Raw genomic sequence first — 20,639 nt, forward strand, 5'->3', positions numbered from 1 at the left:
GAGCCTTAATGTACACATTGTGCCCCTATCATTATGCTACAAACAGTTTCCTGTATCCTTGATGCAAAACAAGCTACAGTATGTCTCCATCTGACAGCCATTTATTTTCCCCTTTATTTGAGCCCACTGCCAGACTTGTTTTCTTGGCTGGGTTTGTTCCATTGAAAAACCAGTGGGAGAGAATTGAGAGCTTTATGATTATTTTTATAAGAATCCTCATCTCCTGGTTTGTGAGGTATACATAAAATTCCCCCAGGAAATTGGATTCCAAAAGGCTTTCTGGCTGAATCATGATAATGCTGGAGTGCGCGGTTTTAATTTTAACTCTATGCAGTCGTTGAGTTGAAGCAGGGCTGTCACAGAATAAGCTCAATGTGTTGTTGCTCGCAGTTGGGGCTGATTGAATTATCAAATGTTACCATTGTCTCGTCTTCTTTTAAATTTTAATTTTGACAATCAGAGTAGAACAACTTATATTTAAGCAGTGATTCATCAGATCTCTCACAAAACATCCCAACGGGCTTCACGTACAGTGTATTGCTTTGAAGTGCAGTGCTTGTTGGTAAGTGCGTACGCACTGTGAAAGATATCAGGGAACCACCTTTGAACATTTTACTACATAAACGGTGCTATATGAATGCGAGTTATTGTTGACTAGAGTAGATAGCTCTGATATGGTGCAGAGATGTATGATAGGCAGATAAGAATCTATGCTGCTCAAGTCAAAATGACCCAAAATGTGACTGATTTCCTCCTTCTCTGTTCAAAACTCTATGCTCCGATCTGTCACTGGGTTATCAACCGAACCTGGTTTCCAGAGCAGAATGTTGTTGTAACTAACCATATTAGAGAAACTCCACAGTAGAACAAAGGAACACCTTTGAGTCCCTTTTTCTGCTTAAGAATTTGCCATGCTAGCTTACCTATCTCAGAGCAAGAAAGTTGTATTCACTTTACTACCCACTTTATTTCACTCGATTCCTACTCCTCCAAGTAAATGAGTCCTATAAAGAACACTGGAACAGTGCGAGTATTCTTGTGCATAATTTGACCAGAAGCAAAATACAGGAATTTCTGAGTTGAACTCACAGTGAACTGTTCTGTCAGTTATCGGCAGGAGGCACTGAGCCCTCCGGGTGGCTCAGTTCCCAGCAAAATGCTGAAAGCTGAAGTTTCCTGGTTCTGTTCTGTGCTGATTTAGCAAAGCTTGGCAAAGATTTGTAACCAAAGGACTGGTGTAAGGGTGAGGTGTTGCTCCGGTACCCAAAAACGCCTTGAGAGTCGGATGTCTTGTCCAAACGAGCGATCTTTATTACGAGCATGCAAGGAGAGGTCCTACTCTCACAAAGGTTTGTAGGGATTCTAACAGTACAATGTTTGAGCTGTCATTTTATACAGATTATAGGAGGTTTACTTGACGAGCTGTTTCTTTAATTACATCATCTCCCATCTACTGTCTTCCCTAATCTCATCCTGCCTTGATTATATTATTCACCTTGTCAACCTCTTGATTAGGTTATTCATGTGACTTGTGTGTCTAACATGCAAGCTTTTCTCAAGTTTCAGGGACCTAAGTTACGCCAAGTATCCCATGATTCCCTAAGCCAGTCTCCCCTTCTACTGGGAAGGGGAAAATCCAGCTGGGATTCCTAGTTTTGCCCACTCTCTGATGCTCACTTCTGCAAAGTACATGGGCAGTGGGTGAAGACAGGCTTGACCAGAATTTGGTGCCACCATTGCTGAACAGCCTGGCGGTACCCACTGTCTAGCTCAATTGTCAGCAACACGTGGCTCTGGAGCGTTTTTCAACCTGGTTGGAAGAGAAGGGGTTCATGCATCACTTACTGTCCATCTTCAGATCAACTGAGCTGTGTGAGCAAGTGTGTTCAAGTGTGAATTTCATAAAAATCAAGTTGATCCAATTGAACGATGGAAGTTTACAGTGTGCTTGATACTGTTTAGGTATTGAACCACTCTCCAAAGAAATCCAACAGCAGAAATCGCATTAAAGTAAAAGCTATTATTTTCATTTCCTTTTTTTTTTGCATCCATCTTCTTATTTACGCCAAGAGAACGATGCCCATCTTCCGTCATGTTTTTCATTATTACTGGCACTTGAGTAACAAGCACTGCAGCTCTTAAGATACTGCGTTTTTGACTACATTTAAAAAATGGCTCTTCTTGTTATTAAGGTTGGTGACGCCTGGTTGAGGTATACCCGTTAAGAGTGGGTCACTTGAGCAATGCAGGAGAGGTATATGGTATTTGGGCACTGCAGCAGGGCAGCAGTGGGCGAGAGTTTTGGAATTGGAAGAGCAAGTATAACAAGCTAGTATCTACTGTTACGGCTGGTGAGGAAGGGGTTACAGGCTCCCCTCTTGTCCTTCCTCTTATTTGACCCCAACAAGGTTTATTCCTTTTAAATAGTGGTTGTGCTTACCACCTCTAAGTGTTTTACCTTTTACCTTTAATGTGATTGTGAAAGAACCAATCGGACAGGATTTCTTGAGTTTAAACAAGAAAGAGTTGAGTTTATTATACTTAATAATATAAACCCGATCTAAAAAAAATACGCTGCCACATTCACGCGAGACACACACACACACACACACACACACACACACACACACACACACACACACACACACACACACACACACACACGTAGATTACAGAGTGAAAAGTAGATTTTTGTGGTTGGATTAGAGTCCAGAATAAATGGAAATTAAATACACACTCTGGGCTTAATTTTACCAGCCCCTCGACGCTGCCAGTCGTGGAGTGGGGGCTGGTAAAATGTTACGGGGAGAGGCCCGCCTCGACCCGCGACGTTGAGAAGGGCCCGCCGCATATTACCAGCGGCGGGGAGACCTCAGTGCGCACCCACCCCCTCAACGCCCCGCGCTTGACGGTGGGCCCTTCATCTGCATATTTAAATTGACATTAATTACATTCAAATGAACCTACCTGCCGTCCCACGCCGATTTTATGGCCCCCATTCAGCTTTCGCACAGCTTCGGAACTCCATGTGGAGTTCCGAGGGCGAGAACCTGGTTGGGAGGAGGGAGTAATAAACATTTCAGGGCGGGAGGGGTGGAGGAGCGGGGAAATCAATTTTATTGGATGTGGGGATGGTGGGAAGGGGTTATAGGCCAAATGTTATAAGTTTAGGGGGTAAAATTCGGAAGGGAAAAGGGAATGTGTTGTAATCATTTTGGGGGGGTTGGGGAAGGGCCTTTCGCATATTTCGTATTGTTTAATAAAAATTTAATGCTGCTGCTCGTTTAAAAATTTTAATTAATTCTAAGGGCTTAAAGCCCCTTAAAAATGGTGCCGGTGCTGGACGCTGTTGCCGGGGATGCGGAGACCACCATTACACGTCATCCGGGGCGGGCGCTCTGCCCCCACTATTTAAATGAGCCCCCGCGCGAAATATCGCAGGGGCTCCTCGCCGGCCACTGAATGTGGGCAACCTGCCAAGTTCAAAGGGCAACCATTGCGGAGAATGGCGCCTGAATAAAATTCAGCCCTCTGTGAGGTTGGATGATTTGGTGGTCTTCTGGATGAAGTTGTATTCTTGAAGTCTTTGGCTGGTCAAAGTGCACTTTGTGGCCGGCCCGCTTAGCTCAAGGTTTTCTTGGAGACAGACTTGTAGGTGGCTCTCTTCCCCTGGTCTCTCTCTGTAGCAATCTGTCGGCTTGGAGGATCCACAGTCATGAATGGTTTTCAAACTTATGGTGTTATCTGGGGGGAGAGAGAGCGAGATAGAGGAAGACACACGCCCTTTCTGCCGCTGTCTGAGTTACTCACTTGACTCTCTTTGTTCAAGGAAACTCCCAGCTTTCACAGAAATGGAGAGGCGGTTACAGGCTGCCTCAGTGTATTCTCTTCGAATGAGATTCACATTTCGGAATTGGCTCCCCAGGCCCCAGGATGCCAATATTTACACTTGGAGGGGTTTGCTCTTTCAAAGTCAAGGTGTTAGGTTTGCCTTGAATGCTAAGCTAATGAAGCAATCTTAGTTTATTCAAATGCTTAGAGCAAGCCATTGTTCTGAGTCCTCAGACCTCTGTCTCCTGTGGGACCTTCGAATGTGAAAAGGTGTTTCTGATACAAATTGCAGTGGTCATCTTGTGCCAGTTTCTTAAAAGTTAACTGCAGGATTTTTCCATTAAATGTTTAATGTAAGTTTCCAACCAATGAATTAATATAAAAGCAAAATACTGCGGATGCTGGAAATCTGAAATAAAAACAACTTTCACGGATGTAGGTGGGAAGAGACTGGACCAGCGGAGAAAAGATAGAGTCTAGATAGGAAGAAATAAGTTCAGTGGGGCCTTGAATTAATATTCCTTATTTGGCATATTGTTTTTTTTTGACCCTACTATATGGAGTACTGCTGTGTACTCTGACAGAGTTTCTGAATTAGGATGGACTTCTGCAGTAGTAGATGAGTTCATTGTGGAGTTATGCAGGCTAATGTGGAGTGGTACAATAGCATATAATAATGTGAGCTGTTGTTCGGTGGGTAGCACTCTCGCTTTTGAATCAGCAGGTTGTGGGTTCAAGTTCCACTCCAGATACATGAGTACAAAATCTAGGCTGACACTCCCAGTGCATTACTGAGGGAGTGCTGCACTGTCAGCGGTGCCTTATTTTGGGTTATCAATAAAACTTCCATTGTGATAGGAACAGAAAATGCTGGAAATACTCAGCAGGTCTGGCAGCATCTGTGGAGAGAGAAGCAGAGTTAACGTTTCAGGTCGATGACCTTTCATCAGAATCATGAAAAGTCACAGACCTGAAACGTTAACTCTGTTTCTCTCTCCACAGATACTGCCTGACCTGCTGATTATTCCCAGCATTTTCTGTTTGTTTTCAGATTTCCAGCATCTGCGGTATTTTGCTTTTGTTGAGGTTTGAGATTTAACAGTTTATACATAAATATACATTTATACATTTATACATTGAAAATGGCGATGGGGGAAGGAAAGAACAAAAGTCTGTGATCGAGCAGGAGAGATTAAATGACAAAAGGGATGATGGTGCAAGGCAAAAGGGGATGGTAATGGGACAAGTAAAGGAACAAAAGGTGGGTCTAGATAAGATGTAAATAGAAGTCTAGAAGGCTGTCAAATGTCTAATTGTGAGATGAGGTGCTGTTCCCCGTGCCTCCGTTGAGCTTCATTAGAACAGTGTAGGAGGCTGAGAACAAGGAGACCTTGTTATTGAAGGTGAAGATGTTTGAATGCCAGTTGAAATAGAGAGTCAACATGTGGAAAAATATTCCACTAATTATCTTGTGTTTTGTCAGGTTTGAGCTCAAGCTTTGGGTCGAAGCACATGGCTGAGTTTTATACCATTTACACTGTTAAGGGGTTTGAGAGCTCATTTCCTAGCAATCTGCGTGGACTTGCAAGTTCTGACTCTGAAACTGTTGTTGTTTTCTCCATTAGTTACGCTTTGATACCCAGAGCCCCAAGACTGCATGCAGATTGTGTGTGTTGGAATTGAATTGAGCAGCAGAGGGAGGCTGCAATCAGTCACTGTAGAGAAAGACACGTCCACAGCCAGGAATGCATTTCTCTTGGGCAGTCTGCACATTTCCACTCTTAACTGACAAGGAGAGGGAAAGGAAATGCTAGCTAAACAGACCCAGAAACACAATTTCTCAGGGATTTTCTTTCCTAGTCTACAATTAATTAGACGTATGAAGTAACCCTGAATTCTTGAGGCACTGAGAATTCTGAACTAGCGATTGGAAACATATTAACAGCTTGATGCCAACTATTCATTAAAGCGTTGAGGCAGTATGCAGGCCAAAATTAGTTAGAGGATTCTATCCTTTCCTCCCATATAAAAACAATAAATAAGAGCAGGTTAACTGGACGCGATTATGTTGCTGAGCTTCTGGTATGGATTAAAACCGGTGGTCAAATATATCAAATGACAGTTTTCAACTATAGGCTGAAATCTTTATTCGATAGTAAAATAAAAGCTGATAGGATCAGTTGAAACTTGATATCACAAAGAAGAAATTGTATTAAGAGCATAAATTTTGCAAGAAAGATCATTTAAAATTGCAGTTGCAGAGGGTTGCTGTTTTGAAGCCCCATATTGTGTGTCAAATCAATCCACAAAGGAAGTGGAACTACCTGCAGTGCTGGGAGATTCGTTATGTAGCCAAACACAACAGACATACTGCGCATTGCAAGATCCCACTACTGATGAGGTCAGTGAACAGTTTTAGTGATTGAGGGAGGTATGTTGGTTGTCACCATCACCAGGAAAACTTCCTGCTCTTCTTCAACTTTGACCTGGAATCCTGAACCATCGGAACAGGCAGATGGGGGGCCTCTGATGAGCAACTGCTCCAAAAGATGCACCTGCGACAGCAGGCTGAATTTTCTGCCCGCGGCAGGGCTCCCGGCACCGGACTGAAAAGGCAAGGGGAATCCCACCTCGGCCAGCTGAAGCCCACTCGGTGCGATTCTACAGTGGCAGACCAATTAACAGCCCGGCACTGGGACCCCCAACCCTTTAAAGAGGATGATACTGCATGCACGAGCTGCCGGTCAATCACAGGGCCATGTTCTTTGGGAACTGGGCTGACCGATCCTTTGTCCCCTTCACCGTCAGGTCAGATTACCTGAAGGTGCTGGGGATATGGTTCGGAAGGGCCGGGGCGTGCACCAAAACCTAGGAGGAGCGAGCAGCCAAGGTAAAACAAAAGTTGAGCATGTGGGGGCAGCGATCTCTCTCCATTGTGGGTAAGAACCTTGTCATCGGGTGCGAGGCGCTCACGTTGTTGCTGTACGTGGCGCAGGTCTGGCCCATACCCCACTCCTGCGCGGTGGCAATCACCCAAGCCATTTTCCGCTTCATCTGGGGATCTAAAATGGACCGGGTCCGGAGGGACACGATGTTCAAATCTCTGGTTAAGGGCGGGAAAAATGTACCCAACGTGGCCCTCATCCTGATGACCACCTTCGTGTGTGGCTGCATCAAGCTGTGTGTAGACCTCCAGTACGCAAACTCCAAGTGTCACTACGTGCTGAGGTTCTATCTGTCCCCGGTGTTGCGAAGGATGCGCCTGGTCACATTGCCGCGGAACGTTCCATGCAGTTGGGCCGTGCCGTACCACCTATCCTTCGTGGAGCAGTTTCTGTGGGAAAACACCTTTGACCACCGGTCCATCAGGCAGTGGTCTGCACGGTATGTCCTCAAGGCCCTACGGGAAAAGGAGACGGTGGATCCTGTCGGATGGTTCCCCGAGCAGACCGTCAAAGTCATTTGGCGGAATGCCTCATCGCCAGAACTTTCAAACAAGCACCAAGACGTAGTTTGGCTGGTGGTGAGAAGGGCCCTCCCCGTCAGATCCTTCATGCACACCCGAAGTCTCGCCCCCTCCGCACAATGACCCGCGGTGGCTGTGGTGGGGAAGAGACGGTCGCCCACCTCCTCCTGGAATGTGTCTTCGCAAAGCAGGTGTGGAAAGAGATGCAGTGGTTTTTGTCAAGGATCATCCCAAGCAGCTCTGTAACACAGGGGTCTGTGCTCTACGGGCTGTTCCCAGGGACGTACACCGAGACACACATCAACTGCTGCTGGAGGACTATCAATTCGGTGAAAGACGCCCTTTGGTCTGCCCGAAACTTGCTGGTCTTCCAGCGCAAAGAGTTGTCCACCACCGAATGTTGCAGACTGGCACATTCCAAGGTCCAGGACTATGTGCTGAGGGACGCACTAAAGCTTGGGGCAGCCGCAGCAAAGGCTCGATGGGGAAAGACCACAGTGTAAGGTCCCCCCACCAAGCTGAACTGAGGGGCTGGATCCATGGGAAACCCCTCGAACTGTATCGGGAAAATTTTGTGTGCTGTAAATGTAAAAATGTATATGGCATGACAAATGTGAAATGGAAGGGTTGTGAGGCAACTCATGATTGTATTGAAGGAAACTGATCATCTTTGCACTGTTTGTATTTTTTGACTTGATGCTGTTTTAAACTGTTTGGGAATGTAATTTTTACAGATTTTTATGAATAAAGTATATTTTGGAAATAAAAAAAAAATCACAGGGCCGGCAGCTCAGCAGTGTTGATAGCGTCACCGGGAGCAATGGCCACTACGATACTGCAGCGGCCTTGGACATAGGCTCAGCGCTGGAGACCCAGACCTCAGGTAAGTGAGGCGGGGTCGCCAGGGCCAGTCCGGAAGGCTCTGGCGATGGTGGGGGGAGGAGGGGCGTTGAGTACAAGGAGAAGGGGTAAAAGGAATGTGTTTTGTTTGCTGATGGGGCATGTCCACGGGCGATAGATTGCCCACGGAGGAGAGCCCCTCGTTTTACTGGGTGATCTCCCCATGTGGCGGAGAACCCCTGCCACTGGCTTAATGCCAATGGCTGGGGGAAGAGGCCCCTAAATGTCTGTTAATAGGCCTCTTAAAGGGCTCAATTGGCCTCTGGGTGGGAAGGCCATCGTCGGTCTAACCCTCCCCCGACAAAATTACATTGCGACGGGGCAATGACGGGCCCTCTGTTTCCATCCCCCCACCCCCCCATGCCTCCTATCACAATTTAATGGCCCCCCCCACTCCTCTGAACCTGTCTCGGGGGGCCCATAAACTTCATCCCAGTGCAGCTCTCCCTCAGCTGCAGAGCTGGGCTGAGAGATGGCAAATGGAGTTTAATGCGGAAAAGTGCGAGGTGATTCACTTTGGAAGGAGTAACAGGAATGCAGAGTACTGGGCTAATGGGAAGATTCTTGGTAGTGTAGATGAACAGAGAGATCTTGGTGTCCAGGTGCATAAATCCCTGAAGTATTGCACCTGGAGTATTGCGTGCAGTTCTGGTCACCGCATTATAGGAAGGATGTGGAAGCTATGGAAAGGGTGCAGAGGAGATTTACTAGGATGTTGCCTGGTATGGAGGGATGGTCTTACGAGGAAAGGCTGAGGGACTTGAGGTTGTTTTCGTTGGAGAGAAGGAGGAGGAGAGGTGACTTAATAGAGACATATAAGATAATCAGAGGGTTGGATAGGGTGGATAGTGAGAGTCTTTTTCCTCGGATGGTGATGGCAAACACGAGGGGACATAGCTTTAAGTTGAGGGGTGATAGATATAGGACAGATGTCAGAGGTAGTTTCTTTACTCAGAGAGTAGTAGGGGCGTGGAACGCCCTGCCTGCAACAGTAGTAGACTCTCCAACTTTAAGGGCATTTAAGTGGTCATTGGATAGACATATGGATGAAAATGGAATAGTGTAGGTCAGATGGTTTCATAGGTCGGTGCAACATCGAGGGCCGAAGGGCCTGTACTGCGCTGTAATGTTGTAATTCTAATCTAATCAGTCCTGCACAGGAGTGCCAGCTGAGATGATGTGTTCAAATCTCTGATGAGGAAGACTCTATGGCAGTTTTTTTATTTCCCTTTGGATTTTCCATCACTTCTGAGAGAAAAAGCACCAATATTGGTGGGGGAATGTTACTAAGCACATAAGAACTTAGGAACTAGGAGCAGGAGTGGACCATATGACCCCTCGAGCATGCTCTGCCGTTCAATACGATCATGGCTGATCTTCTGCGAGAACTCCACTTTCCCAAACTCTCCCCATATCCCTTGATTCCCTTCTTGTCCAAAAATCCAACTATCTCAGTCTTGAATATACTCATTGACAGAGCATCCACAGTTCTCTAGGGTAGGGCATCACAGTGGTGCAGTGGTTAGCTTCACAGCTCCAGCGACCCGGGTTCGATTCTGGTTACTGCCTGTGTGGAGTTTGCAAGTTCTCCCTGTGACTGCGTGGGTTTTCGCCGGGTGCTCCAGTTTCCTCCCACAGCCAAAGACTTGCAGGTTGATAGGTAAATTGGCCATTGTAAATTACCCCTAGTGTAGGTAGGGGAATTGTGGGGATGTGGTAGGAATATGGGATTAATGTAGGATTAATATAAATGGGTGGTTGATGGTCAGCACAGACTCGGTGGGCCGAAGGGCCTGTTTCAGTGCTGTATCTCTAAATAAAAATAAAATTCCAAAGATTCATAAAGAAATTTCTCCTCACCTTAGTCCTTTATAAATGCAAGTCTGTGTTTTTTTTAATTTCAGATATGCAAGCTTGCGATTTAAATATTGGACAATATCACTTTGTGCTTCAGTGTTATTCTTAGCTCTGAGGAATTGGGCTTTGTTCCTTTAAATAAGAATCTTCATCGAATGCAGGTGCCAGCAATTGGGTGATCCAGTAGCTACAGCTAATTATGATCATGTGCTGACTTTTCATTGAATTGAACTTTTCACTTTCAATCCCAGATCAAGATAAAGCAAGATATTAGTAATCCATGTGCATTCTCTCAGGTAGAATTAATCTGCCAATTACCAAGGTTATTTGAATTAAAATGGTCCATTAGTTATTGCACTTTTTCTCTTAGCTTATTGCAAAAAAAAGAGTTATTATCAGAAAGAACAGTTATGTGTTTGAGTCTAGTTTACCTTCATTGTGATTCTCAGATTATGTTGGGAGGGGAAATGGTTAACAGGCATTATGAGTGAACAAAGGAATAGTCAAGTGTTGGCAGCTAACAGGACAGACTCTGGGTTTACATCTGCAATTCTATAGATAGTGCTTTTTTATTTATTTAGAGATACAGCATTGAAACAGGCCCTTCGGCCCACCGAGTCTGTGCTGGCCGTCAACCACCCATTTATACTAATCCTACATTAATCCCATTTTCCCTACCACATCCCCACCTTCCCTCAATTCTCCTACCACCTACCTACACTAGGGGCAATTTACAATGGCCAATTAACCTATCAACCTGCAAGTCTTTGGCTGCTGGTTCCTGATCTGAGGGAGCCATTAAGTTCAGACTGGTGCTTCCTTACATAGAGGACAGGAAAATCAGAGCCCACGTCAACATAAACCATCCTCATAGATTGCACCGTGCTGGCATTTGGTGGTAGCATTTGCAGAACTCTGAGTGTCTGACCACCTTTACAGTGCGAGAACACCAAGGTTACGTAAAGAGTATATGAATTAATGTTCAGGTGCCTTATGAAGGATTATTGGCTATCCCTTACAGCCGAGGATGATTGTCTTCTATGAGTCTGAAGAGGCCGATTTGGGATCTATAGACTTTATGGCACATAGGGCATTTGTTGTCATGTGGGATGTCTGGTTGTGTCTTATTAGTTCGGGTCATGGTTTGTTCTTCCCGCCACTCTCGCTTTTCCTCTTCATTTTGCTGTCATTGAGTCTCAAAATGCTGGGATCCTTCCCACAGACTCTGCCTCCATCTGGTTCAGTCCAGGCCAATGGTCTCCCAAGAGTCGATGTCAATGTTGCATTTCTTCACATTGGCTTTCAGCACACCCTTGAATCTCTTCTTCTGACCTCCTCTTTACTGCGTTCGTGAGTTCTGAAGGTCTTTTTAGGCTTTGAGGGTGGAATTCTGACAGATACTGAAACACAATTCACTGTGGAATACTGAACTCCTGTAATCAGGATCAAGCTGGATTCAGGCTGGTGTATACATTCAAGGAATTATGTCACAAAGAACGGATGCCATATACTCAATGTGCCTTCTATTCACATCTGAGAATGGGTTTTGAATCTTACAGGAACTGATGAAATGATTTCTCTCTTTATCGCTCACTCTTTCTCCTTTTCTCTCTTTGTTCTCTTTCTCACTCCCCTTTCTCATGCTTTCTCACCCTTTCTTCCTGTCCCCTTTCCTTCTCCTCTCTCCTTTTCACTATTCTTTCCTTTCTCCTTTTCTCTCTCTCTCTCCCCTCATCTCTCTCCTTTTCTCTTTCCTTTTCACCCACTTTTCTTTTTTTCTCTCCTTTTCACCTGTTCTCTCCTTTCCACTCTTTTTCACTATCTCTCCTTTCTTCTCTCTCTCCTTATTACTCTCTCACACTTTTTCTCTAACTCCGTTTTTCTTTATATTTCTTTCTCTCTGTCTCTCTCTTCCTCCCAGCCATAAGGACTATATGCTAACTGAGCAAACCTATCCCTAATTGGCAATCTTACTCGCAGCCCAAAAGGTCTGTCCCTGGTGAAAACAGTGGATATCTCAGTCTTAGAGTAGGAGTCCAGAAAGAGGTGATTTGGATTCCGTTGAGCGTGCTATATGCAATCATTATTATTTTTACAATAACTATCCAACAGGTCTCACTAGAGGACACTCCTGTTATCAGGCACTTCTGACTTCTAGTTCGAAGGTTGTTATACTGTTCATTTTCTATGTCCCGTAATACATTTCAGCCTTCAGTTTGTGCTTATGCTACAAGAAATTTTTATGATTAAAAATAACAGTTTTCAGAAGTACGTGCCAACTGAAATGGACGAAAGGTATACGATGTCAAGAATGAGGTTACTATGGAGGGAGCCAGGGGTCATGAGGGTATTTCGTGGAGGCAAAATATTTCAGACACTGTTTAGGTTCACAGTAATGGAAAGCAAGTAAGAGAGAGGATGCTTCAAAATGGAGGCATTCTCTCTCCAACCTTTTTAAAGTTAAATTTTAAAAATGGCTTTTGCAGCTAGGGCACTAGTGTGGAGGGGAGGAGCCCCTCTACATGGTGTCCTGCAGCTGCTGCAGCACCCAAGCAGGCAAGGAGGGCCTCCAGGTCTGCCTAGAGTGCTGACGCCCTCTTCCGGTCTGCAGCCAGGAGGCCGCCTCCAAGCAGTTAAACTCTCCCCCCCACCACCTGTGGGAATCTAGAGGCCGACTGGAAAATCCCAGTTGGCCGCCTTTAATTGGCGTTAAGTGGCCATTGACCACCTGAATCAGCTACCCACCTGCACAAAAATAGTTTGGGAGTGGGATGGAGCTAGGGAACCGGCACGCTGGCTAGCGGGGTTATTCGGAGCTCCCACCCACCTCCAATCGCGGCCCATTATTTGCCATTGTCTGGCTCGAAGGGGATTCCTTTTAACAGAACCATGATGTAAATGAGCTTTACTGAAGCACATCTGGGCTTTCTTCATGTAACAAAAAGAATCTGAAGTTTCTGACAGGTCCTGCACTTCCCTTTTTGGGCCTGTCCTATTAAAAACTTATCACTTTGCAACAAAATGCAGTGAGCCAACAATCAACAGGAGTTTTTGTGAATTAAATGCTTTAAATGCAAATACAAAGAGCTATCGAGTGTTAAATGTCACTTGACTTGAATCTTTTCGAAGACTGTAATGTACCCGATCCAAAAATAAAGAAGTTTAGAATTCCCTTCCTTTGTTCCAAGAAATACTTTGAATTTAAAAATGTTGCTGTGGATTGTCACGATCCCCAGAGTGGGTGATGATATTTTATTAAACCAACCCAGGCACTCTGTGTTAAATGGCATTGATCTTTCACTTTACTGTTTTCAGTCTTGAGAACCAAACCATTCTCTTAGGAATTCAAGTTCACCTCTCAGGTAGTTTTTCCAAATTGTATAATTATCTTGTGTGATGTTCTGTTGAGATAGTCTGGGTTATGGAGCACAGTTAAATCGGACCTGTCCCTTTAAGGCCACTGCTCAAGTACTTCACAGAATAGCTGACCAGAAGGTCGTGGAGCAAAGGCAAACAGTATGTTAATGGTGTGTTGAAAGACAAAGCATTAGTACAGATAGGGTGTTAACTGACTGAATATTGAACAGCCGCAAGTATCAAACATGAAAAATAAAACAGTGGGTAAGCAAACTGAACAAACTAAGATGAAATAAAATAAAATAAACACAAAAAAACATTTTAAAAAGGAAAAAAGAAAAAAATATCTAAAAATAAAAGTAAAATGGGGGGCCTGTCATGCTCTGAAATTATGGAACTCAATGTTCAGTCCGGCAGGCTGTAGTGTGCCTAATCGGTAGATGAGATGCTGTTCCTCGAGCTTGCGTTGATGTTCACTGGAACACTGCAGCAATCCCAGGACAGAGATGTGAGCATGAGAGCGGGGAGCAGTGTTGAAATTGCAAGCAACCGGAAGCTCGGGGTCCTGCTTGCGGACTCAGCGGAGGTGTTCTGTAAAGCGGTCACCCAGTCTGCGTTTGGTCTCCCCAATGTAGAGGAGACCACATTGTGAGCAGCAAATACAGTATACTACATTGAAAGAAGTACAAGTAAATTGTTGCTTCACTTGAAAGGAGTGTTTGGGGCCTGGGATAATGAGGAGAGAGGAGGTAAATGGGCAGGTATTACACCTCCTGCGATTGCAGGAGAAGGTGCTGTGGGTAGGGGGCCTTTGCTCCATGACCTTCTGGTCAGCTATTCTGTGACCTTGTCCTATCAACACCTTCTCCTTTGTTATCTCTTGCCCCACCCCCGCTTTACTTGCCTATAACCTTTTACATTTCTAATAGTTGCCAGTTCTGATCAATGGTCACTGACCTGAAACGTTAACTCTGCTTCTCTCTCCACAGATGCTGCCAGACCTGCTGAGTATTTCCAGCATTTCTTGTTTTTAAGTCACCTGACTTGTTCCATTTCAAACTCCAACATATATCTCCTCCCTAGCTCAGCCCCAAAGTCACCTCTATAAGTCAACAGACACATATCAAGCACTGGAGTCAGACCTGGTGCATAAATCTCTTGTGAATAACATGCTCGGGATGAACAGAGCACCCGCTTCTTGTCTCTGAATTTCATTTCATTGCCCATATTGCCTAAGAACCTAGCCAATATTCTCTATGAATAAACCTAGTGCCTCCCACCAGCTGGCTTGCTCCAAATCTATGGAAACCAAGCCTTAGACCTGGGATAACTCAGTTGTACCTGTGCATTTTTTTGTATGCTGGTTTTTCTGTTTGGATTTTCGGCCCTGGAGATTTGGAAAGGCCTCATTTTTGTACTGGTGTCTGGTATAAAAACCCCACACCAGAAACTCAGTGATGCAAAGCTCTATGGCTCTGGATGAAGGATTGGACACCATTGCATTAAACTAACTAATCAATTTATTCACAGTTTGCCACTCACAGAAGCAAGCAGCAGCAATGGGCTGTTGTAGTCAGTCCAAACAATATCAACTTTCCAACCAGTTAATAAAGTGATACAGCACTGAAACAGGCCCTTTGGCCCACCGAGTCTGTGCTGACCATCAACCACCCATTTATACTAACCCTACATTCCCTACCACATCCCCACCATTCTCCTACTACCTATTTACACCAGGAGCAATTTACAATGGGCAATTTATCTATCAACCTGTAAGTCTTTGGCTGTGGGAGGAAACCGGAGCACCCGACAGAAACCCACGCAGACACAGGGAGAACTTGCAAACTCCGCACAGGCAGTACCCAGAACCAAACCTGGGTCACTGGAGCTGTGAGGCTGCGGTGCTAACCACTGCGCTACTGTGCTGCCCATGAGCTTAATGAAAGGCTTAAACAGGCAAACCTGTCAATTGGACTCATGTCATAGAATCATAGAGTCATAACAGCACAGAAGGAGGCCATTCGGTACATTGAGTCCATGCTGGCTCTCTGTAGAGCAATCAACCAGTCCCATTCCCCCACTTGATCCCCATAGCCCTACACGTTTATTTCCCTTAAGTGCCTATCCAATTTCCTTTTAAAATCATTGATCATCTCTGCTTCCACCAACCTCATAGGCAGTGAGTTTCAGGTCACCACATAAAAAAGTTCTTCCTCACGTGTTAAAGGAAGATCTTGTTTGACCCACTTGATTTAATTTTTTGAAGAAGTTACAAGATAGATGAGGGTAGTGCGATTGATGTGGTCTACATGGAGTTTAGCAAAGCTTTTGACAAGCTCCCACATGGCAGACTGGTTCAAAAAATAAAATCCCATGGGATCCAGGGAAATGCAGCAAGGTGGATACAAAATTGGCTCAGTGGCAGGAAGCAAAGGGTAATTGTTGATGGGTGTTTTTGCGACTGGAGTGCTGCTTACAGTGGTGTTCCGCAGGGCTCAGTACTGGGTCCCCTTCTTTTTGTGGTATATGTTAACGATTTGGACGTAAATGTAGGGGGCATGATCAAGAAGTTTGCAGATGACACAAAGATTGGCCGTGTGGTAGATAGCGAGCATAATAGCTGTAGGCTGCAGGAAGATATTGATGGTCTGGTCAGATGGGCAGAAAAGTAGCAAATGGAATTCAACTTGGAAGTGTGAGGTGATGCATTTGGAGAGGTCAAACAAGGCAAAGGAATACACGATTAATGGGAAAATGCTGAGAAGTGTAGAGGAAGTGAATGTACACAAATCCCTGAAGGTAGCAGGACAGGTCAATAAAGCATATGGAATCCTTTCCTTTATTAGCCGAGGTATAGAATATAAGAGCAGGGAGGTAATGCTGGAACTGTATAACTCATTGGTTAGGCCACAACTTGAGTACTGTGTGCAGTTCTGGTCACCTCATTACAGAAAGGATGTAATTGCACTAGAGAGGGTACAGAGGAGATTTACGAGGATGTTGCCAGGACTGGAAAAATGCAGCTATGAGGAAAGATTGGATAGGCTGGGGTTGTTCTCCTTGGAACAGAGAAGGCTGAGAGGAGATCTGATTGAAATGCACAAAATTTTGAGGTGCCTGGATAGAGTGGAGGTGAAGGGTCTATTCACCTTAGCAGAGAGGTCAGTGACGAGGGGCCATAGATTTAAAGTGACTGGTAGAAAAATTAGAGGGGAGATGAGGAAAAACTTTTTCACCCAGAGGGTGGTGATGGTCTGGAACTCACTGCCTGAAAGGGTAGTTGAGGCAGAGACCCTCAACTCATTCAAAAGGAGGATATGCACCTCACGTGCCGTAATCTGCAGGGCCACGGACCAAATACTGGAAGGTGGGATTAGAATAGGTGGATCATTTTTCAGCCGGCACAGACACGATGGGCCAAGTGGCCTCTTTCTGTGCCTTAAACTTTCTATGATTCTATCTCCCCTGTATCTCTTGCCCAAAACCTTAAATCTGTGTCACTTAATCTTATTACAGTCAGCTCATGGGAACAGCTTTTCTTATCTAAACCTGCCATAATCTTGTACACCTCTGTCAAATCTCCCCTCAATCTCCTCTGCTCCAGGGAGAACAGCCCCAGCTAAAATCCCTCATCCCAGGAACCATTCTGGTAAATCTCCTCCGAATCTCTCAAGGACCCTCACACCCTTCCTAAAGTGTGGTGACCATCAATGAAGCGCAAGATCCCATATGCTTTGATAGCTACTCTCTCAGTATGTCCTGCCACCTTCAGACATCCATGCACATGAACCCCCAGATCCCTCTCTCCCTGTACCCTCTTTAGAACTGTGCCATTAAGTTTATTTTGCTTCTCCCTATCCCTTTTGCCAAAATGCATCACCTCACACTTCTCTGCACTAAATTCCACCTGCCACATGATTGCCATTTTGCGAGCCTACCTATGTCCTGTTGCTGTTGATTGGTATCATCCTCACTCTCGGCCATACCTCCCAGTTTGCTATCATTGGCAAATTTTGAAATTTTACCCTATATTTCAATATCCAAGTCATTTATATATATCAAAAAAGCAGTGGTCCTAGCACTGATCCTTGGGGAATACTACTGTCTACCATCCTGCAGTCTGATAAACAACCATTTACCGTGACTCACAGTTTTCTGTCCCTTAGCCAATTTTTTATCCAAACTGTCATTGACTCTCCTATCCCACGAGCCTCAATTTTGTTAACCAGCCTTTTATGTGGTACTTTGTCAAATGCTTTCTTAAAATCCATATGGACAACATCCACTGCTTTCCCTTCAACCTTGTTACCTCATCAAAAAAAAAATTAGATCCGTCAAGCACGATCTGCCTTTTACAGATCTGTGCTCACTCTCTGTAATTAACTCAAATCTTTCCACGTGCCTGATGATTTTTTTCTGATTATTGCTTGTAAAACCTTACCCACCACTGATAATACACTATAAATTCCACCAGCTGCTCTGGTGAGCTTTGAACTCAAGTCTCTAAAGCATTAGTCCAGACCATTAAGATTATTTAAAAAAAAGAACAGATATTTCTCAAAACCCTGCCTGGTCAACGATCTTTCACAGAGGCAAAAAAAAACTGCAGATGCTGGAAATCTGAAATAAAACACAAAAATGCTAGAAATACTCAGCCGGTCAGGCACCGTCTTTGAAGAGAGAAACAAAGTTAGCATTTCCAGTCCATGACGTTTAGTCAGAACAATCTTTGTTGGACTTAAAAAGGTTTCAGCTGCGTACAAAGTTTGACATTACTTCCATCTCTGTTGCTGTTAGTATTGCAGAAGTAGTGGATCTTTGTAGCTACAAAACCCTTCGACAGACAGTGACCTTTTGAAAAGTCCGTCTGCAAGAGATTTTTCTGCATTATTTGCCCATAGCGGAGAAGGAAACTGCGGATGATTAATTTCCAAGCTCACTTCACTCACCCACTTGAATTTCTCTTCCTTTGCCCTCTCCGACATGGCCTTTGATCTCTTCTACCCAGTCCAGTGAAAATTTAAAGGGATAGGATGATTAAACACGTGTCACAATAAGGAGACCAACATATGCAAACCTTTGAGTGCCTGTAAAATACCAGTAGCTAGTACGCAGTGCTAGATTGCTGTTGTAAATTGATCAAACCATGAAATTGGTGTCTGTTAAATAGAGGCTGTATTATATGAATTAGTGGTAATTTCCTCAGCGTTGGGTTTAAAATGAGTTTCATGGATTAACTGGTGGTTTCAGTATCATTAAGTTGCCAGGCGCCCTTACCACTCAAGTTCTCAATGTCCAATGTAAGAATGAATAACAAAGTCCTAATTAATTTTTTTAAAATTCAGGCTGTAAAGAAGAAAAGAAAGAACTTGCATTCATATAGCACCTTTCCCATCCTCAGGATGACCCATAACACTTTACAGCCAATAAAGTACTTTTGACGTGTAGTCACTGTTGTAATGTAGGAAACACAGCTGTTAATCTGTACACAGCAAGATCCCACAAACATGGTCAGATAATCTGATTCAGTGATGTGAGTTGAGGGATAAATATTGGGGAGGACAGTAGGAAGACTTGCCCTGCCTCAAATAGTACCATAGGATCTTTTGCATCCACCTGAGAGGGCAGATGGGGCCTTGGTTTAGCCTCTCATCCACAATACAGCACCTCTGATACAGCAGCACACCCTCAGTACTGACACTTTGTGTCAGCCTAGATTATGGGCTCAAGTCTTCTGACTCAGCGGCAAAGGGGCTATTTACTGAGCCTTGGCTGATCACTTTCTGTAGGAAGGGACTATAGGGATATTGAGTGATTAGAATGAGGGTGTATCTCCATGTTTGAGATAGTAATTGAGGATCTGTGGAAAGAGAAGCCTCAAAATGTTGAATAGCCTTTGATTAGTCCAAGCTTCCATTGTTTCTTATAATGAAACAACCATCATCCCCAGTTTGGCAGGGGCCATATGGATAAAGGTTGCATAATAATACAAAAGCAAAATACTGCAGATGCTGGAAATCTGAAATAAAAACAGGAAATGCCGGAAATACTCAGCAGGTCCGGCAGCATCTGTGGAGAGAGAAGCAGAATTAACGTTTCAGGTCAGTGACCCTTCATCAGAACTGGCAAAGGTTAGAAATGTAATGGATAAAGGTTGCATATTGATGCACCCCTCCATTAGGAGAATCATAAAATACTCTACCTCCCAACTGTACCATCAGATTTAGTTTTTTAACACAATCATGTTTAAAAAACAATTTCCGTTGCTTTGAACCAAAATATGGCAGATATATTATAAGAAACAAGTTAATAAAGCTTGTGTCTTATTATTCTTTCAAGCCTAACATATTACCACCAGATGGATATTAAATGGGCAGAGAAACTATTCAATTAAAAAGGATACAACGTTGGCCAAGGAAGATTCCACTGTGATAATGTTTTGAATGAGCAGTTCGATGAAAGAAGCCTCGAAATCTGTTTGCAATTTCAGTGGCAAACAGTAACACACGTGTATGATGTTACCTTGTCCTCTGTTTTGACGTAGGAATTTAACTTTTTTTTCGTCGCAATTCCCTTAAAATTGGCCAAACTGACACACAAGATCACGGAATTTCAGGCATAAATTGGGTTTCCGCCATCTTTTGCGCTAGTTTGAAAAATTGCGCTAGAAGTTGGACCCGCCCACAAAACTGGCCACACTCCCAGATCAAATTAATCACCATGGAGAATATTTTATTAAATTTGCTAAGAAACTGCCTAGTGTACACCTATATAACTAGCAGATGGTTCAGGTTTGCTTATTAAAGTTATTAAAAATTGGGTTACTCATAGTGGGGAGGTGGTTGGTATGGTGGTAATGTCACTGGACTAGTAATCCAGAGCCCAGGCTAATGCTCTGGGGGCATGTGCTCGAATCCCACCATGGAAGATGGTAAAACTTAAATTCAATTAATAAATCTGGAATTAAAAACTAGTCTGATGGTTACCATGAAACCATTGTCGATTGTTGTAAAAACCCATCTGGTTCACTAATGTCCTTTAGGGAAGGAAACCTGCTGGTCTGGCTTACATGTGACTCCAGACCCACAGCAATGTGGTCAACTCTTAAATGCCCTCTGAAATGTTGTCAGTTGTCAAGAGCCTTTAGGGATGGGCAATAAATGCTGGCCTAGTTAGTGACTCCCACAAACAAATAAAAAAAGGTGGTGGACTCTGGTTAAAATTCAGT

This window comes from Heterodontus francisci, chromosome 42, assembly GCF_036365525.1.
Source record: "Heterodontus francisci isolate sHetFra1 chromosome 42, sHetFra1.hap1, whole genome shotgun sequence".
NCBI lineage: Eukaryota > Metazoa > Chordata > Chondrichthyes > Heterodontiformes > Heterodontidae > Heterodontus > Heterodontus francisci.